Below are 15,855 nucleotides of genomic sequence, written 5' to 3' on the forward strand. Positions count from 1 at the left end.
GCTCATCCATCTCCACAAAAGTGTCCTTGCCCTCTTACCCTCGCCAGTGGAAACATATTGCCATTCTAACCCTGTGTCCCTGTAAGATATTCCTTTCATGTGTCAGATCACTGACCATGCCATGATGCCCACAAGGCAAACCTTTAAACTAACATTAGACCCCTTCTGCAGTATATCATGCCCAGTACTAACAAATGCCACATACCTGAGATTCTTGCACGTGTGAGATACAATGACCAGAGTGTATTATAGTGGGCAAGACCCTTAACCTATGTCTTGTGTAAATCCAAATACCATAGATAATATAGGCGCCTGAATGACTTTTATAGAAGACATGATAAACTACTGACAGTCTTTTTGAACCACTAATATTTAGTGCATGCATTATAGAGAATGAATTATATTAGCTTAGATAGTGACCGCCGTGTTTCACAGCGACCTGACCTTCACCCATCCGGAGCACAGATGTCTGACGTCAATCCTCCCGCCAACCAAGCAACCAACCCGGAGGAAGAGATGCCACCCACACCTGAGACAGCGTGCAACTGACCAATCCGGAATCGACATAGTATCCTATGTCAATTACGTCATACTATTGTATAAAAATGTAATGTAACGATAATTTGTCAGAGCGCCCTCAGAGATCTAGATAAACTTTTCCTTGAACTCTCGCAGCCTGCTCTTTTGTGCCTTATTCCCTGTCTGGGGAGTGTCTGTTTTATTCATTTTGCATGTGTAAGTCAGGGAGGGCACAAACATTTGGTGACCCCCTTCTGTGGAATCAGAAAAATACAATATTAAGGCTGTTACACCAAGCAAAGGAAAATACACCGACACAGGCTTGTAAAGATTCCCAGAATCTTTATTACAAAACTGAACAGTATTGAACAAAGTACACAAATAGCTATTTGGCTGTAAATATATCACAGAGAACACCAGCAGGGTTCAATGTGAGCGGTGAGCAGAATTTGCTAGCTGGACATCAGCGTATTTATACAGTTTGTTATAATGATGGCCAGCCTCTTACAAGTTAATTATACACTGGGCTAGGGTCGCGCCAGGTTCATTTTCCTAATTTACATATCCCATGCATGCGGTTTACTTTTGAATACATTTACTAACGCACACTATTATTCTTTAATTTAACGTTACACTCTTTACGTATCGTTTTAATACAGATCAAACAAATGTTTCGCATGTCGTATTTGGATAGCATTATTTCTCTTGTATACTTGTAGTTTAACATTGCTAATTCAAGTAATCCTCTGATCCCGAGGTCAACAAAGGACAAGGTCTACATGACCCTAACATGTAGCCTGAAGGCAGGTTGGACATTAACCCTCCTACAGAGATTGAAGAGGTTAAGGCAAGAACAAGAGCACACGAGACTGCCATTTTAGACTACAGGGTGACTTTGTACGATAAACTAAAATGGCGGTTCTAACCTAAAATGGAGGCTCGATTCACTTGAGGTCACGACCTTGTAATACGGTTTCCCTCGCAAAGCGACTGGGCATAGGCCAACATATACAATGAGGACGAAACAATATTATATCAGTTCTAACAAACCCTCCTTTTGGCCTATGCCAAGCGCAAAACTACCTTCAATCACTTTACGACTAACTCCATATTTCAACATCTATACATCCCGAATCATTGTCTGACATATCTATTGCCATCAGATCTGACACCAGAGTTTCTTTTAACACATACTCTTTGGAAACCTTCTCTGGGGCGTATTTTTTATGCCCTAATACACTTGTTGCTTGTGCGCAACATCCCCCTAATACTGAGCATATACCGGGGAGACACTGTATACAACAGCAAAGAAACAGAAAACTTCCCAAGATAATCAGCAGGGCCGAGAACAACTTCCATCCCCATGACCGTAGGAGGTCCCCAAAACCATGCACTACGTTCCCAGTTTCCCTCAGGAACATGTACTTCTGAACTAAGAACATGTAGATTTTGGATAGCCCTAAAGATCGTTGAAGAGGAGTCTGGTACGTAAACACAGCAAGCGGACCCCACTAATTTACATACTCCTCCACGCTCGGCCAGAATGACATCTAATGCCATCCGGTTCTGAAGAGCCACTAATCTTAACGCCTTCTGTTCTAACGTCATATTATAGAGCATGTCAGTGGTCCGATTGATGGTTCTCTCCAATACTCTAGCTAGTCCCCTGATATCTTCTGAATTCGTAATTTGCCAAAAAAATGGCACAAAGGATTTCATGATATCTCCTAGAGTTTGCGCTGGAGTATCCCCTTTCACACCTCGTCGTGGAAGAGTTTTCGAAACATCTGCAGTACTGGCAATAAATACCCCAGGTCGTAGAATCCCTAAATAGCAGGTTCCTTGCCAATCCCTGGGCAACCATGGAAATTCCACATTACCTCAAACAAAATAGACAGGTTCTCTTACGTACAGAGGTCTCTTCTCACTAGTCAAATTTGCAACGTTGGCGCACTTTCTAAAATTACCCATCGACCGTGTTCCATTCCTCTATATGCAGAAGGATACTGAATCGGGGCTATGGTTAACAGAATAATATGGAGGCGTGGCATCCTTATTGCCTATAGGAGCCATTTTGAAAGAGATTAAAGACTGAAAAGGACGAGACAATCTATCAGAGGGCCTAACAGAAGCAACGTTGGGCTTACTTCTATTTGCAAAAAGCGAGCATCCCAGGGGCATCAAAACATGCTTTTCAAAGCTATTTAAATTTGTACCATCAAAGTTCCCTGAGATGCTGTCATTCCATCGGCCAAAAAATAGTGCTCTAAGAGAAGCGTAACAGGCAGGTGTCAAAGGTAAAGGATGAATATACCAACCTAGCCCCTTATCCCCATGTTGCGGTAGATGTGAACAGATCCAATAATTGGTCTTATTTAAAATTGCATGAGTGGCATTCATAATTAACAAAAAGGTATTATTCTGATAGTTCCGCCTATGCAAAGAATCTCTAGGTGATAAAGTATGCAATTGCACGGAAGGAGTGGGGACAACAGATACATTTTCAATAGGTAAAAAGTCCTCTAGCGGATATGCTTCCTCCAGATACCATAACCCAAAACCAACAGTTACTAAAAATCCAATAATTATCACAAAAAGGCAACAATACACTTTGGGGGTCCCTTTACATGCTTGATTATTGTCTCTGCTAGTCAAATTTTTATCTAAAAGTTGGGTACGAGCGGTAGCGGGTGCAGGCATTGTAGTCTTCAACCGAAAAAACACCAATTGTTCGTTTGCTGGCCACTCCAGTCGCGCGTCTTCTTAATGTCTTTCCCACAACCCTTAGCCAACCGAATCTTCCCGTACAGTCTGGCCAAAAGACAAGCCCTCAAATGATTTTTTTCCCAATCGCACAGTCAGATCATGCTGCACGTTTACTTCCTTGGACGCAAATTATATTTCACAGTTTCTGATGAGGACAAAGTGTAGTCACTTACTCCTGGAAGTAGCGAATGAACGGAAATGGGATCAGAAAAGGATTGATCCAGAAGTTCCACTGTTGGGGAGTGCGGAGACAAGATGGCCGTTTTATCTGGCCTTGCAGATTCCGGAGCGGTCTCTGATTCTCCCTTGTTGATTGTTGCTGTTTCAGGCACACTGGTTAATAGTTACCGGAGCCAAGGGCGCACTTCCCTGTGGAATGTACTGACCTTTAAATTGATTACCCCCTCTAGGGCTTCTAACAATCTGTTGCAATAAAACTTTTGTTTTCAGGTCACCCTTTTTTTTCCTCAAGTTTTTCCTTGTCAGTATTCACACAATTTTCATAGTACTGAGCAATATGCAGTACTTCTGATTGAGACTTCGCCTGCCAAGCGCTTTCAGAAGACATAATCTGAAACTGGATGTCAGGCAGCAATCCACGTACAAATTTGTCGACAAACAGCCTTTTTCCTGACCCTGTGCCTAAGTCTTGTCCACTGAAATCTGAAAATACCTGCTCGAACCGATTGAAGAAATCGGTAGCACCCTCAGACTTTCCTTGGACACAGGCCGTAAGCTTGTCCCAAATGATTCTTTTTTCAGGAACTATAGTTCAATTTTACAATGATTCTATCAGGCAAGGTTAATATCACTTGAGGCGGTCGTTCGGCAGCTGGCCTTTCTCTATCTAGCCTAACCATGTTATCCCATGTATCTCCCAACCCAGGTATGTCATCTATAGTCCTAATCTGTTTCCACAAATCGACTGGTAGGAGTACGGGAAATAATAGGCCAATATCACTTAAGGTGAATACCGACGACTGTAAGACCGACTCTATTTCTTTATAGAACCCGGTCGGATTCTTTCTTATATCGGGAATAGACTGCTTTATGGTGTTCACTTCCTGTCTTGAAAACGAGATGTGAACAAACTGTGATACATAATGTGCGGGAATTTTCACAGCGAGTATACCCTGTGCAGCATTAGCCGCAACCTCAACTTTTGGGACAAATGTCGGAGGAACCTCTCTCATAGGCAACTGAGATGTAGGCAACTCCGAACGCTTACTAAGCAACAGAGGCAAGTCGAGCGCTAAAGCAGTCGAAGTAGTATCAACCGAAAAAGCTCTCTTATAAACACTCAACAATTCTGCGGGACAACAAATCTTTCTATTTACACACTCGTTCTGCAGGTACTCTACCATCACCTGTATCACTTTCTTTTGCATTTCTAACGTATACTGACTATATGTGTCATATACTTCATCTGGAGTTATCGACATATCCGAAATCCATCTTATCGCATCCTTTATACAAATTTGCGCTTCCTCACCTTTTAAGTCACGGCGAGGAGAAAACCGTTTCTGTAAGTACATAATACCTAAACTACCACCATCTGCTTCCTCATTCTGTAACCCTTCCAACTCCTTCCTATACTCAAAAATACTCTCAACATGCTCATATACCTTCTCCGCAGTATCTCTGGACAACGCTAAGGCGTTCAAATCCCGTAACCCTTGTGGGAAATCTACATCATTTAATTTATTCCACATTATACTCAAATGAATCCCTAATCCTTCAATAAAAACATTTTTCTCAGGAATACCCTTTAAATTTTCGAGTGTGGAAAAAACATCAGCTCGTTCACCCTTCTCCATACAATTTTTAGCCCAAGCAATTAATTCATTCTTTTTTTTCTGGGGGCACAGTATTACGAGTTACAACCCTTGGTCTCGCTCCCTGGTCTACTACAAGCGATGCAGAATCACTTGGAAGTGGAAGAGTAGGCACATTCTGAATATCAACAGGTGGAGGCAAGAGGGCAGGCAAAGGAGCAATGGCTGGGAGAACAACAGGAAGAACAACAGGGAGGACCGGAGGAACTATAGGAGGGGGAACAACAACGGGAAGGGGCAAAGCCCCGGGAGGAGGGACATACAGGGGTGGCGTGGAGGCATCGGGCCTTCGTTCATGCAAATGTTTATTAATCAATTCATCTGACGTATGAAAATCTTTTGAAGGGTAGATTTTCTGAATGCCTAATTGAAACGCCCTGTCCGTATTCCTAACTGACTCCAATTGTTTATTTTGATCATATAACCTTGCCTTTTCGACACTTGTCCTATGTCTACGCATATGTTTCTCTCTACTCTTTTGTTGCTGCAAAGCTTCTGTTTTCCAACTGTGCAATGCGACAAATGCTGCAGGTCTAGCCTTTTTCTTTACTAATACAGACTCTAGATATTCTATACGAGGGATTTCAAAACTACCATTGGTTGGCCACCGAAGATTAGAATTATGTCTGGTCTGTCTGTGCCAAATGTCATTAAATGCTATACTACCAAAGCCTTTCTTACAGTACATAGTACACGCCGGCGACCCTCCCTGTGGTGCGGGACGGCTATCTTCCAAAGATTGTCTGTCGCTGCGGAATAATGCCCTAAAGCAGGCAGACAATTTCCCAGGCATATCAAAGTTCTGGTGTTACCTGGTTAAATAATTGTGCTCGCGAGTACAATGCTCCGAATTCAAATTGTCAGGGTTAAATTAAGAATCGGGACACGATTCACCTGACCAAAGGACTAGGAGGCCGATCGGGTTACTAAGGAAAATGCTAAGGACCCACGTGTCTGGTGATTTTCGGCAAATTTACCCACCTCGATGTATGGACCCTCGTCAAGACGTCGTCTCGGGCTACAGCTCACCGTTCAAGGATCGGATCGTGCAGTTTCGTCGAGGAATTCACTTCTCGTCTAGAGTGGCCGTTTCTGTTGGCAACGTCCGATCCCGGTCCGATAGCCGAGCCAACCTTCAGCGAGACAAAGTCAATCTTGAGGGTCCTTGTTCGAGCGCCATCTGTGGAACCAGAAAAATACAATATTAAGGCTGTTACACCAAGCAAAGGAAAATACACCGACACGGACTTGTAAAGATTCCCAGAATCTTTATTACAAAACTGAACAGTATTGAACAAAGTACACAAATAGCTATTTGGCTGTCAATACATCACAGAGACCACCAGCAGGGTTCAATGTGAGCAGAATTTGCTAGCTGGACATCAGCGTATTTATACAGTTTGTTATAATGATGTACAAGTTAATTATACACTGGGCTAGGGTCGCGCCAGGTTAATTTTCCTAATTTACATATCTCGTGCATGCAGTTTACTTTTGAATACATTTACTAACACAATTATTCTTTAATTTAACGTTACACTCTTTATGTATCGTTTTAATACAGATCAAACAAATGTTTCGCATGTCGTATTTGGATAGCATTATTGTTCTTATATGCTTGTAGTTGAACATTGCTAATTCAAGTAATCCCCTGATCCCGAGGTCAACAAAGGACAAGGTCTACATGACCCTAACATGTAGCCTGAAGGCAGGTTGGACATTAACCCTCCTACAGAGGTTGAAGAGGTTAAGGCAAGAACAAGAGCACACGAGACGGCCATTTTAGACTACAGGGTGACTTTGTACAATGAACTAAAATGGCGGTTCTAACCTAAAATGGAGGCTCGATTCACTTGAGGTCCCAACCTTGTAATACGGTTTCCCTCGCAAAGCGACTGGGCATAGGCCAACATATACAATGAGGACGAAACAATATTATATCAGTTCTAACACTGCAACGTGATCGGAGAGGTGCTTCGAGGCCTGCACTGTGCGGCGAGATCTGGAACGCCCCCAGCAAAACCATCGCCTCCGCGGCCGACCAGCCTGTGTGCACTACGAAGAAGGGTCAAGGGTTCCCAGTTGACGAATACCCAACTGAAAAGCTGCTCGCGGAGGTGGGCCACGGCTTGGTTGGGGTGCGTACCTAACTGGGGTCGGACTGCGAGCAGTGACCCTCGAGTCACCTGACTGAACACGTGAGTGCCAGTTGCGAAGGTTACCAAGGAAAGGTTAGGGGGAAATAGGAGAGAACAGGTGTAAATGGGTTATAGGGAAGAGTAGGGCCTGTGGGGGTGACGATGAGGCTTTTCTGATCTGTCCTTTATATGGCCATTAGGTTTTTGTGAGAAGTGAAGAGAAGAAGAGAAGAGGTATCCTAGCCCGAACGGGGTAGAAGGCGGCGCCGCGTAGCATTGTCTCGTCCAGTGCAGAATAAATAAGTGAAGATACAGAGAAAATAGTAGGAGTCTCGTATATTGAGTAGACTCGGAGTAGTTATTTAGAATATTCTTTTTCTGGGTATGAAAGAATTCTTGTAAAGGAGTAAGAGGGTGGGGAGTGAATGAGAAGAGTAGGTGAAACAGGAAAAGGCTGGTAATAAGAACAAGCGGGAAGCAAAAGCGCACAGGTAGTGCATGTGCAGGATATGTGTTATATATCTTTTTGTGTCCCGTCTATTTTTGTCAAGGATATCCAAGTATTGTGATTGATTTGTTGGTAAAGTGGCAAAATATGCAAAGGTGAACTGTTGAATTTGAACATGCAACAATCATAAGGATAACATTGAACATTGATCTATATATATATTGATATATATGTACATACAAACTAGAGGTAGTTGAGAAGTTTGCGGCATATTGTCGAGCTAGAAGACAGGAAAAGCAAGTGGAGAAGTGATCAGAGGGGAAGAGAGATTGAAGGGCAAGCACAGGCCAAGGGAAAAACATCATCATGGGGGAGTAACACCACTAGCTCATATTTGTCAGCACCTTCCGTTATACAGTGAGAAGATACAAAAGTATCACGATCACTGGTTAACAGAGATAAAAGGAGACAGTTCAAGGCCAATTTGGCCAGAAGGTGGGTCATTTGATAAAAGAGTGTTAGATTTAGTGTCTACGCACCTGTTAGCAAGGTATAAGGGGAAACAGTTACAGAATAGAAGAGAAGTACTAGACCTGTGGCGAATGTTCGAGGAAGTTACACCCACGGCGGAGGTAGGTAAAGAAAGAAGGAGCGAAAACCAGAAAACGCAAGAAGAGGTAAGCGGGACGCCAAAGGGCAAGTGCACGACTACTACAGCTGACGGTGATACAACTAAAATATATCCCTTAATGTCAAGACCAGCAGTGGGATACAGCGAGCCCCTGTACATACCAGCATGTCCCACCCCCACACCCTCAAACGGAGCAGTCGCTATGGCACTGCCACCCTATGATAAAGGAGGTTTGTATGGCCCGTCAAGTGCACCCCCCGTGAATTTGGCACACGTAACCGGAGAGTTAGACCGCCAGCTAGCGCATGCACAGATGGAAATAATGCGGCTAAGAGCATTGTGCGATAGAGCCAAATGCTGCCAGGGGGAGGAGAGGTACCACCGTTGTTCATGGCAGATCTCACTCCATCATTAAGCACAGCAGGGGAAGTGGCGCCAGCAATCTCAGAACCAGCGCGATCAATATCACAGGGGACACGCATACCACAAGGGCGAGAGAAAGAATGGCAGTCAGGGAAGTTCCTGTTCCATCTAAATGACAAACCCGTGAAGATTATACGCCCACCCACCCCAGAAAGTGAGAAAGGGGAAGGACACAAAGAAAACAATGAGCAAGAATCAGAAATAGAAGTATGGAGTGACTTAGACGAATATGAAGAGGCAGCTGCCGAGGCAGGGTCCCCACTGCCAAACCGCCGTTACCCAGATACACCATCGCCACCACTATGGCAGGGTAGATTAAGACAGCGAGGAGGGGATATGATGGTAAGTAAAATAAAGAAAGGTACGGTAAGTAAAGTAGGAAAGAAACACAAGTTGCAGATGCCATTGATACATAAAGGAGCAGGTAGGCCACACTGCATTCCATGGGCTCAAATGGATAAAAACAACTTGCTGAAGGTCCTCCCCCCACTATCGGGAGGGGCTGGGAAATGGATGTGAAAAGTTTATTAGTGTCAGCAATTGGTGACCAAGCAGACGCAGTGTGGGAAAAGGCTGGATTCCCCGGAGTAACAATGAGTTGTGACCGCCACGATGGGTCGGCATTCAACAACGTTCGAGCACAAGTGTGGGATGCATTGCGGTGCACGTTTCCAGATATTCCAGATCTACATTTAGTGATGCAGTGTACAATGGAGAACGAGGATCCTACGCAATTCATACTGCGGGTGTAGGATTTGTGGAGAAGCGAAACTGGCACGGCGTGGAACCAGTCCACCGCCTTGTTCTATTTTATCATCAAAAAGGGGCTCCCAAAGGAGGTACAGAAGGCCTTGGATAGAATAGCTGGGATGGAAGCCAAGGGTTGGCCTGAAATCCAGAGTATAATTGTGCACCACTGCAGGAGGATCAAAGAGATAGAAAAAGGAGATAGCACAAAAAAGGCTGGCAGATGAGGTGAAGCTAGTACAGAACAAATTAGTGAAGGTCGCCACCATCAACACCAGCGTAGCCACAGAGAGAAAAAGAGGGGGATGAAGGAGCGGGAAACAGACCAGTTACAATAGCGGCACTGCAGGCAACAGGAGGACAAGGGCCGTGGAATGGAGAAGAGCAATGCAGCAGACAACAGTGGCAAGAAAGACCAGGAAGAGGTGGGTACCGTGGCCAGAGAGGGGGGTTTGGAGGTATGGGGAGTAGAGGATTTGGTGGTCAAGGAATGAGAGGCGGACCGCAAGGGTCATGCTGGAACTGTGGGAGATGGGGACACTATTCGAGAGATTGTAGAATGCAGCCTTCAGGGTATTTCCAAGGGCAGCAGGCCATAGAGAACGAACAAGACTGGGGGTGCCCACAACCAGGTAGCCCCTACGGACTACCTATGGGAGGAGGGAGACAGCAGGACCAGTGCTATGACGAACCTCAAATGCAGCAAGGACAGCAACCACCGCCACAACCTATGGCAAGACAAAACACGGTAGGAAACGCAAACAATAATAATTGTTTTGCAACAGATGCAAACGGTGCGCCCGCACCATACCATGGCTCGACAGTGGTTGGAGACAATGTCTTTTCAGTACCAGTACAAGAAAGACATTCAGATTAGGACAGCCCACAGGGAACACTTGCGTGTCCAGTCCTATCCACCACCCTACGTGCAGAAGAGGAACCACTAGTGGGGGCAGAGATAGGAAACAAGCAGTTTATCTTTATGGTAGACTCAGGAGCAGAGAAGTCATGTCTTATGGAAGGGCGGTTTCCGCTCTCAGGCAGGAATTTGGAAATGCAGGGGTTCTCTGGGGCTATTTTAAAAGTTCCTTACACTACTGATATAACGGTGGGGGGAAAAAACGCGCGCACCCTTACTGTACCACGAAGACGCGCCAATCAATTTGCTGGGGAGAGATTTGTTAAGCAAATTGAATATGACCATCTCGTTTAAAGAACGAGGAATAGTATGTTCAACCCCAGGAGTGTGCCCAGTACGAGCCATGTGTATGATCAGCACAGTGATGAATGAAGTTGTGGTGCGAGGAATACCCATTGACATACACATGTTTATTTATGGCATCAAAGTATTAGCCCGAGTGGTACCAGAGATAACGAGAAAAGAATGGAGAACACCATCAGATTTTATATTCCGCCCAATTGCGCACGCAGATGTCGTGCCAGGCACGATCATGTCCATAGACATCGAGGCAGTTCAGATATCAAGCAAACGCATTGTGGTCATAGGATTGGACGTGCATGGGTGTGAGTGGAGAACTGTGTTAATCATAGACCCCAACATAATGCTAAGAGACATAACTGATGAGGAATTATTCACTGATAATGAAGAGGACGGAGAGATAATAATGGAAATAAGCATACCATGTGATATTATGATCCAGTACAGAGAGGTACACAACCCACTCATGGCTAGTGTTAATGCCCCACCGACCATATTTGAGGAGGACATGGCAAAGGTAGCACCCGAAATTTGGAATACAGGGCCCCACGATGTAGGGTTACTACATGAAGTGACACCAATAAAAATAAAACTCAAGCCAGGTGCCATACTGCCGAGAGTAAAACAATATCCCATATCGAGAGAAGCAGAGGAGGGAATTAGGGAAACCATAAATGCACTCCTAAAACAAGGTATCATAGTGCCATCGAACTCCCTGTGTAATACGGCAATTTTCCTGATCAAAAAAGCAAAAGGAGGGGCGTGGAGGATGATCCAAGATCTCCGCCCACTCAATTACGTCATTCAAAAAGAGTTCCCGTTAGTGCCTAACTCGGCATCAATATTGTGTAGTATACCAAAAGAAGCAAAATGTTTTACTGTAATTGATTTGAAGAACGCTTTTTTCTCCATACCACTCGACCCGGGATCTCAAAACCTGACAGCGTTCACATTAGGGAACAACAGGTATGAACATCATAGACTCCCCTAGGAGTACTGCGAGAGCCCTAGCATCTTCAACAGAGTGTTGCATGAAGACATCGGGAATATAGATGTAGAAAGCACCATTATTCAATACGTAGATGATTTACTCATCTGCAGCCATACAGAAGAAAGGTGCAGAGAAGACTCGATAGCACTACCGAATGTGTTAGCTACAAAGGGGTACAAGGTGGACAAAGGAAAACTGCAATACTGCCTGGCCGAAGTTGTATACCTCGGACAGTTAATATCAAAAGATGGGAAACGGATACTCCCAGACAGGGCAGCTGCCATACGCAATATAATCATCGCAAAAACTGTGAAAGACATGCAAACGTTTCTTGGCATTTGTAACTATTGCCGAGCCTGGATCCTTGATTACGCGGCATACACACGTCCCTTGCTACAAGCGTTAAGAGAAGCACAAAAAAATAGAGCCGCAATAAAATGGACACAAGAAATGATGACAGTATTTTAAATTAAAGGACCTCATTGCTGATGCCCCAGTCCTCGCGAACCCAGATTATGAGAGGGAATTTTTCTTGTTCTCACACTGTAATGGAACACTCATGACAGCAGTACTGACGCAAAAAACATCAATAGGTCACAAACCATTGGCTTATCACAGTGGGACACTAGATCCAGTAATGCAAGGCCATTTCGCATGCGAACAGGCTCTCGCAGCTGCTGCCTTCGCGATTGAAAAGAGCACCATCATTGTAATGGGATGTTCAGTAACGCTATATGCGGAGCATTCCCTATTCGCTATTCTTGAACGATCAAAATCAACATTGACAACCCAGAGGGCAAATGCTTATGAAAAAATAATTTCTAGCCCCAATGTATACGTGGTCAGATGCAAGACCGTGAACCCAGCAACATTCATCACAGAGCCATGCACAACAGAGGACATACAGGAACACGATTGTGCCACGTATGAGGGAGAAGGTGATGGCATCCCAAAAGCAAGTGAAAATGCCCTGAAGGAGGGAGAAATATATTTCATAGATGGGTCAGCATCAATAAACCCAAAAACAGGGGAAAAACACATAGGGATGGTGGTAGTGCGCATGGAGGAAGATGGCTATGAAACAATTGTACAAAGGCGCCTCCCTTCCCATTACTCTGCACAGGCAGCCGAACTAACTGCACTGATCGAAGCATTGAACACAGCTAAGGGATGCGCAGTAACAATATACTCGGATTCAGCATATGCAACTACCACAGTCCATTCAGGGTTGTCACGGTGGTGAAGAAGGGGGTTCAGGCGGGCAGACGTTTCCCCAGTACAGCATGCAAAACTGTTGAATGAGTTAATAGATGCATTAGCAGTACTATCCGTAGTGGCAGTGGTGAAATGCCAGGCCCATACCAATAACACAGATGCAATCTCATTGGGAAACGCGGCAGCCGACGCAGCGGCGAAGGAGGCCTCGTATTTTAATGTAACACCAACACTCGAATGCATTGTAAAGGCAACCATTACAGAACCACTAGAAGAAGCCTACAGTAACACACCAATAGCACAAATAATAGGGTTACAAAAAAGAGCACCACAGGAGGAGCAAGAATTGTGGAACAAACGGGGATGTAAACAATCAGCCACAGACCTCATTTGGAGGCAGGAGACAACCGGAAAAGTAGTAATGCCCGTAGAATTACTAGAAATAGCATTCCAACAACTGCATTTCCCCAGCCATGTAGCAAAACAACACATTGCCGCAGACACCCAGGAACATTGGTTCGTCCCCAATTTACAAGAGCACCTGTCTAAATTCATTGTAGAATGCATAACATGCCAAACATATAATTCAGGGATGACATTGAGAACACTGCGCGGTACCCTGCCCCGACCAACAGGGCCATTTAGAGAGCTGCATATAGACTATGCTGATATGGGAGAGCGGTGTAATGGAGCAAGATATTTGTGATGGTATGCCCCTTTTCAAGATGGGTGGAAGCGGGCCCATGTCCCCACCCAGACGCAAAGTGTGAAGCGAAATTCCTTGTTCGGGAAGTGTTCTCCCGATGGGGAATATGTGATGTGATAAGATCAGACAACGGTACGCATTTTGTGAATGACCTCTTTAAGGAAGTGACGTCACTCTTGGGGGTAAAACACAAACTGTGTTCTATTTATCATCCGATCGCAAATGAAGTGGTAGAAAAGATCAACGGATTGCTGAAGAGTAAGCTATCGAAACTGTGTAATACACTAAAAAAATATTGGGTATATTGCTTGCCCCTAGCACTGTTCCAACTCGGGACGCAACCATGTAAGGACCACCATCTGAGCCCCCATGAAATTGTAACTGGGAGGTGAATACACACGCCAGTATCTCCGATTAGGAGAGCATCGGATGCGCACAGGGCTGCCACAGTGCTGGGGGAAGAGTTCACCCCTAACCCAGTTGACACACGCAGTGCGAAGCATAGCGCGACAAACTGCACCACCATTTACTGAAAATGTGGCAACTGATACTGCCACATCAGCCATAGACAGCCCAAGTGGGCCACTGATGCCAGGAGCACAGGTCTATGTTCGCAGTTTTGTAAGGAGATGGAACTCACCCAGGTTTCACGGCCCTTATGAGGTCGTATACAGTACCCCCACTGCAGTGAAAGTGAAGGGATTGAAGTATTGGGTGCACTTATCAGATGTGAGGAGGGCACGCAATAGTACAATCCCCCAAAATGAGCAGGAATGCACAGTTGCCACTACAACTGAGATTGAGAAGTAACAAGAAAATTGGGTGACAAAATAGAATATGACATACAAGAATTGTAATATATGCCTTGTTTCATCATACTCTCTCTCTATTTTTCCACGAAAAAGTAAATAAAAGATAAAAGTATATGTGCAATAAAATGAGCCAAAGCAAACTGAACGTAATTTGAAAATTGAAATGTAAATATATGCAAACATTATGGAAACTAAATGAATTTATATCGCCCCTCCAGGTGAAAAATGGCCCAACGAACCACAATCGCGGAGAACCAATTAATGCAAGATAGTGATAGGGATGCCATTAGGGCTAATAGGTTCAGCAATGTTGAATGTGTTCTAAAATGTGCTGCAGTTTTGTTGTCAGTAATGTTGTTCTTTATGGCTTGGTACTATACCCTTCTATCTTTGGTTAATGATATGCACAAAGGGGAGAGCTGGGCTAACATGATACGAGAAGGATCGCACTTGATATGGACTGGGGTAAAGACCATTTGGAAAGAAACATGAAATTAACGTTAATGGTACAGATGTGATGCAGTTTTCAGAACACGCCACTGTAGGCCCAACAGGTGTATCGTCGTTACGTCTGAATATAAACATGAGTGATGCTTATGAAATTAATCAATACGATGGCGATTATTATTGGCCAAATGATTTAACTAACACTAGTACACGTTCACAGACAACCATACACCCTACCTCATACGACACTGCTGCTACAGATGAAGATACACATGCTATATTGAATAACAATGATACAACCTGGGCTGGAATGTTTCCGATACATTACAAAAAGTGAGAAACAATAACAAGGAAGGAAGAAGGAGGAGAAAAAGGGGGGCGGGAGTAAAAAGATATGACATTTATCATGACCTGGGGCTAGATGAAATAGAGGACCCCCGCCATCCTGATCAATCAAATAAATGGTATTCAGACATGAGTGCCACGGCGAAACAAGCAACAAATGAAAGCTGCTAGGTCTGTTCACTCATTCCGCATGCATCAGGAACACCGAAAATGTTAGTACCGCAGGAAGTGCCCTTGTCAGAGGCCCAATGTTTGATTCATCTGGTTTTGTGCAGGATAAAAAGCATGTTCCAAGCACACACAGTCACAATGGAGAAGCTGGAAAATGAGAAAACGTGCACAAGCAAACGTCAAGGAGTAATTTGCCTCAAGGAGCCGTTTCTTGTTATCAGGGGTACAAGGTATGCAGAAAATAAATGGCACGAGGAAACTATCGAATGCAAAGCAGAAGCGCTCAGAGGGCTATCCAACAACACCTTCCAATGGATAAAAGAAGTATGTGCCCCCATCTGGTCGCAACATGTCACAAAGCTAACCTGGGTTACAGCACTGGAGAAACCTATCAAAATCCAGAAAGAGGTGCCACATGAACTGTGTTTCCATGGAGAAGGAA

General features: G+C 44.4%; 1 long non-coding RNA gene across 2 annotated transcripts in view; it reads right to left on the reverse strand.

Moving 5' to 3' along the window:
- Nucleotides 1–15,855, reverse strand: part of LOC138567376 (uncharacterized) — a 119,553-nt gene that overhangs the window by 24,612 nt on the left and 79,086 nt on the right. For both annotated transcript variants that reach the window (XR_011302186.1, XR_011302187.1), the window contains exon 2: nt 6,102–6,300. This is a non-coding gene — a long non-coding RNA (uncharacterized lncRNA). The remainder of the gene's footprint in view (nt 1–6,101; nt 6,301–15,855) is intronic.

This window comes from Ambystoma mexicanum, chromosome 2p (assembly GCF_040938575.1).
Source record: "Ambystoma mexicanum isolate Mex_15411 chromosome 2p, UKY_AmexF1_1, whole genome shotgun sequence".
Lineage (NCBI taxonomy): Eukaryota > Metazoa > Chordata > Amphibia > Caudata > Ambystomatidae > Ambystoma > Ambystoma mexicanum.